Source organism: Mus caroli, chromosome 8 (assembly GCF_900094665.2).
Source record: "Mus caroli chromosome 8, CAROLI_EIJ_v1.1, whole genome shotgun sequence".
NCBI lineage: Eukaryota > Metazoa > Chordata > Mammalia > Rodentia > Muridae > Mus > Mus caroli.
This window is the reverse complement of record NC_034577.1, coordinates 27679877-27687051: the sequence shown is the minus strand read 5'-3', so window position 1 is coordinate 27687051 and position 7175 is coordinate 27679877.

Genomic DNA, 7175 nt, shown 5'->3' with positions numbered 1-7175 from the left:
TGCAGCTAGAGTCAAGAGCTCCGGGGTACTGGTTAGTTCATAATGTTGTTCCAATAAATTTTTTTTTTTTAACATTACATCTATCACTGGGAGTGAGTTCCAGGACAGCCAGGGCTACACAGAGAAACCATCTCGTAAAACAAAACAAAATAAAACAAAACAACCCATTACATCTATCTAGTGTGAATGTGTGTGTGCACATGCATGCACACATGTGTGCTCAAGTGCACACACATGTGCAAGTATATGTGTGGAGGTTAGAGGACACCTTTTAGAGTTTGATTTCTCCTTCTCATGTAGCTATTCTTATTATTTAAGGTCTGAATAGAAATACTGAACAAAGCTATGAATTTTTGTTGTCTCTTAAGAAATGCTGGTTAGACTGAGCAGTGGTGGCACATGCCTTTAATCCCAGCACTTGGGAGGCAGAGGCAGGCAGATTTCTGAGTTCAAGGCCAGCCTGGTCTACAGAGTGAGTTCCAGAACAGCCAGGACTGTGCAGAGAAACCCTGTGTCAAAAACCAAAAAAAAACAAAAACCAAAAAACAAAAACAAAAAAAAAACAAACAAAACAAAACAAAAAAAAACCCAACAACAACAACAAAAAAAAACCAACATTGATTATTCTTCCACAGGACCTGAGGTCAGTTTTCAGCAGCCACATGGAGGGTCACAACTGTAACTCGAGTTTCAGGGGACCCCACACCCTCTTATGACTTTCACAAGCACTAGGTACAGAAGTGGCACACAGACTTGTTTTGGCAGGAAAAACACCGAGATACATAAAAATAAAATAAATCAATCAATAAAAATCCCGGTATAGTGCCTCATATCTTTAATCCCAGCCCTTGGGAGGCAGAGGCAGGCAGATCTCTCTATGTTTGAGGCCATGAGTTCCAGATCAGTTAGTGCTACATAGCGAGACCCTCTCTCAAAAAAACCACAGAAGGCTGGAAGATGACTTGGTGGTTACAAGGACCTGTTTCAGTTCCCAGCATGCACATCTCATAATTTACACCTGCCTGTAACTCTAGCTCCAGGAGATCTGATACCTCTAACCTCCAGAGTACTCACACTTAATGTGCACACCTCAATACACACACACACACACACACACACACACACAGACATCTGTGATTTAACATAAAGTTAAGACATGACTAAGATACAGAATAAGTTCAAAGCGGGTCTAAGCCAATTTGCTGTATCCAGCATGGCTCCAGGGATGGACCTGACTGGGGAGGCAAGAGAATGGGGGAGAAGTCAAATGCACTCACACAGAAAAGCTGGGAATTGGCCACCTCTCTCTGATGGAGAAGCCACAGCACCCTGGAAGTGCAGTGTGTTTATTATACAGAGCTGAACAGAGAGGCAGGATTCTTGCATACAGCTGAACATGGAGCCAAGTTATTATGTAAATGCAAACGAGGAGGCAGGGTCTATGGTAATCAGTTGGTCCAAGGAGACAGGTCAAAGCTAATTCAGTAGATGCAGTCTTTATAGGGGAGAACAGAGGCCATGCATATGTGGGTGAGGAAGCTATGGTGGGCATTTTTCTGCACACACTGCCAACATCAATGCATGGACCTGAAGAGAAGGCTTTGTTATTTCCCTCTTAGCTACAATGTTATTGCCATTTCCCGTGGTTTCCCATGAGTCTGAGCTGGGGTACTTGTTTTGACTGTGCCGTGTCAACAGCACACATTACTCAGACCTTTATTCAGTCAGGGCTTTCTCCACTCCACACACAACTAAGTGAGACTCTCTTTTGAATTTTAAAAAGGGGGGGAGGAGAGACAGCTCAGTGGTACACACACACACACACACACACACACACACACACACACACGTGCGCGAAAATGTAATAAAGACACTTAGGATGGCATTTTNTTGCTACATTTTTTTTTTTTTTTTTTTGGTTTTTCAAGACAGGGTTTCTCTGTGTAGCCCTGGCTGTCCTGGAACTCACTTTGTAGACCAGGCTGGCCTNGAACTCAGAAATCTGCCTGCCTCTGCCTCCCGAGTGCTGGGATTAAAGGCATGCGCCAGCATGCCCAGCTCTTGTTGCTACATTCTTACATGGTGAAGTTGAAGAGCAGAGAGGGTAGGGATGGGGACTAGGGTTATAGTTAATCTTGGTTGTCAGTGTGACTGGATTTGGTATCAATGAAGAGACAAATCTACCAGGTTGTCTCCAGGAAGGATTGGCTGCACAAAGACTCTCCCTCTGAGTGGGTGGCACCTTCTGGTGGGGCTCCGATTTGAAGGGCTCTGGGGGAAAAGCACGGCTGCTTGCCTGTGTGCCTTTGCTAGTAGCTGGTGAGTGTGTCTACCTGCTATTGTTGGGCTGGGCAGCCTGTACTGTGTAAATAGAATTAAATCCCCTTAGGAATACCCACCCCTGTCCATCAGTTCTGCTCCTCCCTTGGGGCACCCTGACTAACAAAGCTGCTCCTCTCTTTTGTAACAGTGCTAATCCCTTTTGATGTGGGCACAGCACTCCTAGTTTAACTATCACTAAAAGCCTATCTCTAAAGACTGTCATATTGGATTAGGTTTCTGCAAAGGAACTCTGAAGGGACATGAACCCTCAACTCAGCACAGTCACTGAATGTGGATTACTAAAAACACATTAGAGAAAGAATACAACTTGGAAGGAAAAACTGGCCATGAAGCTTTTTAAAGCTGTTTTCTAACTTTTGTTTTCATCCTATGTATTTGGGTCTTTTCCTGTATGAATGTGCACTGCATGTGTGCAGTGCCTTCGGAGGTTAGAAGAGGGCACCAGATCCTCCAGGACTAACTCCCCTGGGAGTTAGAGATTGTGAGCTGTCGTGGGTGCTGGGAATTGAACCGGCATCCTCTGGAGGAGCAGCCAGTGCTCTTAAACACAGCCATCCTTCCAATCCCATAACATCTTTTTACATGTATTAAAGTTCTAAGAATTAAAACAAACAAAATGACAACAATAACAAAAAACCCTATGGGTTTCTCTTGGAGACTGTGGTGACGACTGCTGAGTGTGATTAAATATAATATCGCCAATGTGAAAATGGAGGCCGCAGACAGACATGGTAGCACACACCTGCAACCACAAGTTCAAAGTCATCTTAAATTGCACAGTTTCATCCTCCCCAAGAACAGATAAATACAAATAAAAGTCGGCTGTATTTTTGTATGACTATCCTGTGAGGTTTGAATGTATCTCACCCAAACCCTGTGGTATGGTGGTTTGAATACCCCCCTCCCCCAAGTCCACCTTCGAGTCAACAGTGTTAAGCTGTGTCACCAGGCTTGGCTTTCATGAGTGGCATTAATGTTAATTCTAAAAAACAGACTGGGCCTTTAGGTTTGAGTTCTTGCTCTCTCCCATTCTTTTTCTTTGTCCTCCTGGGAATGATGCGCCTTCATAATATATATGTATACATTCACTCAACAAATATCTATTACCTACTCATTTAGAACTAGTGATTCGGGGCTGGTGAGATGGCTCAGTGGGTAAGAGCACCCGACTGCTCTTCCGAAGGTCCAGAGTTCAAATCCCAGCAACCATATGGTGGCTCACAACCTCCCGAAATGAGATCTGACGCCCTCTTCTGGTGTGTCTGAGGACAGCTACAGTGTACTTACATGTAATAAATAAATAAATCTTTAAAAAAAAAAAGAGAGAGAACTAGTGATTCAGCCAGGTGTGGTGTACACCGTTAACCCAGCAGTTGGGAGGCAGAGGCAGGCAGATCTCTAAGATTGAGGCCAGCCTGGTCTAGTCTACAGAGTTTTAATACAGCCAGGGCTACACAGAGAAACCGTCTTGAAGGTTAAAAAAAAAAAAAAGGGAACTAGAGAATCTTTGATGCCTTGAAAACACAGTGGTAACTAAAGGATGTAAGAGCAGGACAATGTTTAATTAGTACATGATTGCTGCTGCTCCTGGTGGTGAGGAGGACTGTAAAGGGGGAAGTACTAGAAACTAGGAGACAGCAAAAACAACTAACTATGCCCATCCAGGTCTTAACCACGCTTGTGTCCTTCAGTTCTTGATTTACTTTGATTTGCAACATGGGAATACACACCCATGTGTGAGTGTGTGGGAGTAGAACACATTTGGGAGTTGGTTTCACCTTCCTCCTTGTGGTCTGGAGGTCAAACCCAGGTCACCAGGCTTGGCAGCAAGCAAGTCTTCACTGGCTGAGCTGTAAAGGCTGGGCCGTCTCATCCTCCCTGTCTTCAGTTGAGTGAGCTCTCTTTCTGCCTTTCCAGACAAGAAATCTCAGCTTTTTTCTGTGGGCCAAGAGGAGCAGACTTTCAGAGTGGGAGGTTTGTGGGGTTTCTGCATTGTAAATGAACTTTCAGCTGGTTCTCCCTTCTAGCTCCCCCTTAACCAACCTATCCTGGTATTTTGAAGATTTTGCATGGTTATCATCATAGTGAGTGGAATTTACCCACTCTTTGCCATCCCCTTCTTCCTCTTTCAACTTGACTGAATTTTTGTGGCTTTTTCTTTTCTTTTTCTGAGACAAGATCTCACTACGTGGCAGCCTGGGAATTGGCTATGTGGTCCAGGCTGGCCTCAAATTCAGGGATCTGTCTGTTCTGCCTTCCCAGTGCTGGGATTAAAGTTATTTGCTATTATATCTGACATATGCATGCATTTTGATATAAAGACTTACTATAACCCAGGCTGCCTTGAAACAGACTATGGAACCCAGGTGGCTTTGAACCTATGGCAATCCTCCTTAGTCTTGTAAAAGCTGGAATTATGAGCATACATTACTATATTCAGTTTTTTTAGTTTTAGTTTTCCAGTACTAGAGATTAAACCTAGGGCTTAATACACTCTAAGCAAGTACTCCAACACTGAAATGCTCCTTAAATTATTAAAAAATGTAAAAGCTGGGCTGGTGAGATGGCTGAGTGGATAGAGGGGACTGCTGTCAATTCTTGACAACCTGAGTTTAATTCCTAGGCCCAAGATGGTGAAAAAAGAAAACCAAGTCCTACAAATTGTCTTCTGACTTCCATGAGAGAGGATTTTGTGTGTGTGTGCGTGTGTGTGTGTGTGCACGGATGCACATGTGCGCTCGAGACCTAGAATTCACTATGTGCGTGAGGACGATTCTGAACTTCTGAACTCCTTCTAACTCCCAAGGTGATTATAGGCTTTTTTTTTTTTTTTTTTGAGACAGGGTCTAGTCTTGAATTTTCTTGGTAGCCCATGCAGGTTTTGAACTTGGAATTCTCCTGCCTCAACCTCTGGAGTAGCTGGAATTGTAACAGGCCTGACTTAATATCTAATTTATGTAAATTTAAAATGTTTTGCCTGGTGGTGGTGGTACATACTTTTAGTCCCAGAACTCCAAAGGAGGGAGGAATCTCTGAGTGCCAAGTCAGCCTGGTCTACAGACAAACAAACATGCCTTTAGTCCAACATATCAAGTTGAAGAGCCTGAGTAGCACACATGAGGTTCCCGGCTTATTTCCCAGCACTAGGAAAATAAAAGGAACATACATTAGGGTGTTTCGTAAGATTTTATTATATCTGTAGCCCAGAGCTTATCACTGTTAAGATTAAAGATCTCTACATTAATCACTATAGCTTTATTTAGTAGTTATTCCAGGAAATTTTTACCTTCAAGACAGACTGTAAATCAGGACAGACCTTCACTGTGAACTTAGGAACTTCCTGAAAATCATTTATCTCAAGGGTTGGTTGCTCACTCAAAAGGACTTCCTTCTCCAACAGTGAGAGTCTGGAACTCACCTGGCCAAATCCCTAACTCCCTGTTCTTATGAAAAACCAACAGAGCTGGGGATAGAGTTCAGGCCTGGATTCAATTCCCAACAACCCAAAAGGGAGTGGGAAATCTGACTTCCATTTCTTTACCTTGTTGGTCTCAAACTATTAACAACCAGAGCTCTATCATGAAAAGGTCACCTTAAACCACTCCATCTTACAGAGGTCTCTAACAAACACCCTTTACTCCATCTTACAGAGGGCTCTAACAATCACCTTTTCCTTTTTCTTGGAGTTACGGATGAGATCATGTCAAAGCACTATTACACTTGCCTCCATTGAGAAGCTTGACTTAGTGGAACCATCACTGTGGTCTTCTGTTCTGTGGAGTAAGGATGTGGTGGCCATGGTGCTGGGGGATTATAGCCAATGGAAGCAGGAAGTGCTGGTTGTCTATGCTGAGAACACTCTCAGGTGTGCATACGTGTGTAGGTCAAGAGAACAACTTTCGGGAGTGTTGGTTCTCTCCTTCCACTGTGGGTTCTGGAATGAACTCAGGTGTTACCCATTGAGCTATCTTGCCAGGCTGGAATTTGTATTTTTTTTTAATTATCTTTTAGTTTTGACAATTTCTTTATCTTCTATTTATATGAATACACTGTCGCTGTCTTCAGATACACGCTAGAAGAGTGCATCCGATCCCATTACAGATGGTTGTGAGCCACCATATGGTTGCTGAGAATTGAATTCAGGATCTCTGGCAGAGCAGTCAGTGCTCTTAACTACTGAGCTATCTCCCCAGACCTGGAATTTGTATTTCATGGTCTAAAACCAGACATGCTGGTGTCATCACTAGACTAATCTAGTAACCCAGGAAGAAGGAAACAAACAGAAGGAATGCAGAACAAAATGGAGCTGGTGAGAACTGAAGGAATTCCTTCTGTCTTCATGTAGAATCAACCAGGCCCCAGTGGGAGCATCTGTCTGAGTCAACCCAGCCGTGTAACCCATCTATCCTGTTCTAATTCAAATGGCCTCCTTCTCATTACTGACTTGAGACTGTGCCCTCCTAGTTTGAACTTTTTGAGTCTAAAGTTTTTTTGTTGCTATTTATTTTTGAACAGGATCACACTGGGGCCTGAACCAGTCACAATCCTCTTGCCTGTTACTACCATACTCAGTAATAAGATTCATAGCCTATTTACAAAGCAATCTCCAATGGCCCTAGGTCCAATTTGCCATTGTACTCTTAAATTTTTTTTCCTTTTATTGAAAGTACATTTTAGGGTTAAGAGCACTGACTGCTCTTCCAAAGGTCCTGAGTTCAAATCCCAGCAATCACATGGTGGCTCACAACCATCTGTAATGAGATCTGACGCCCTCTTCTGGCGCATTTGAAGACAGCTATAGTGTACTTACATATAATAAATAAATAAATCTT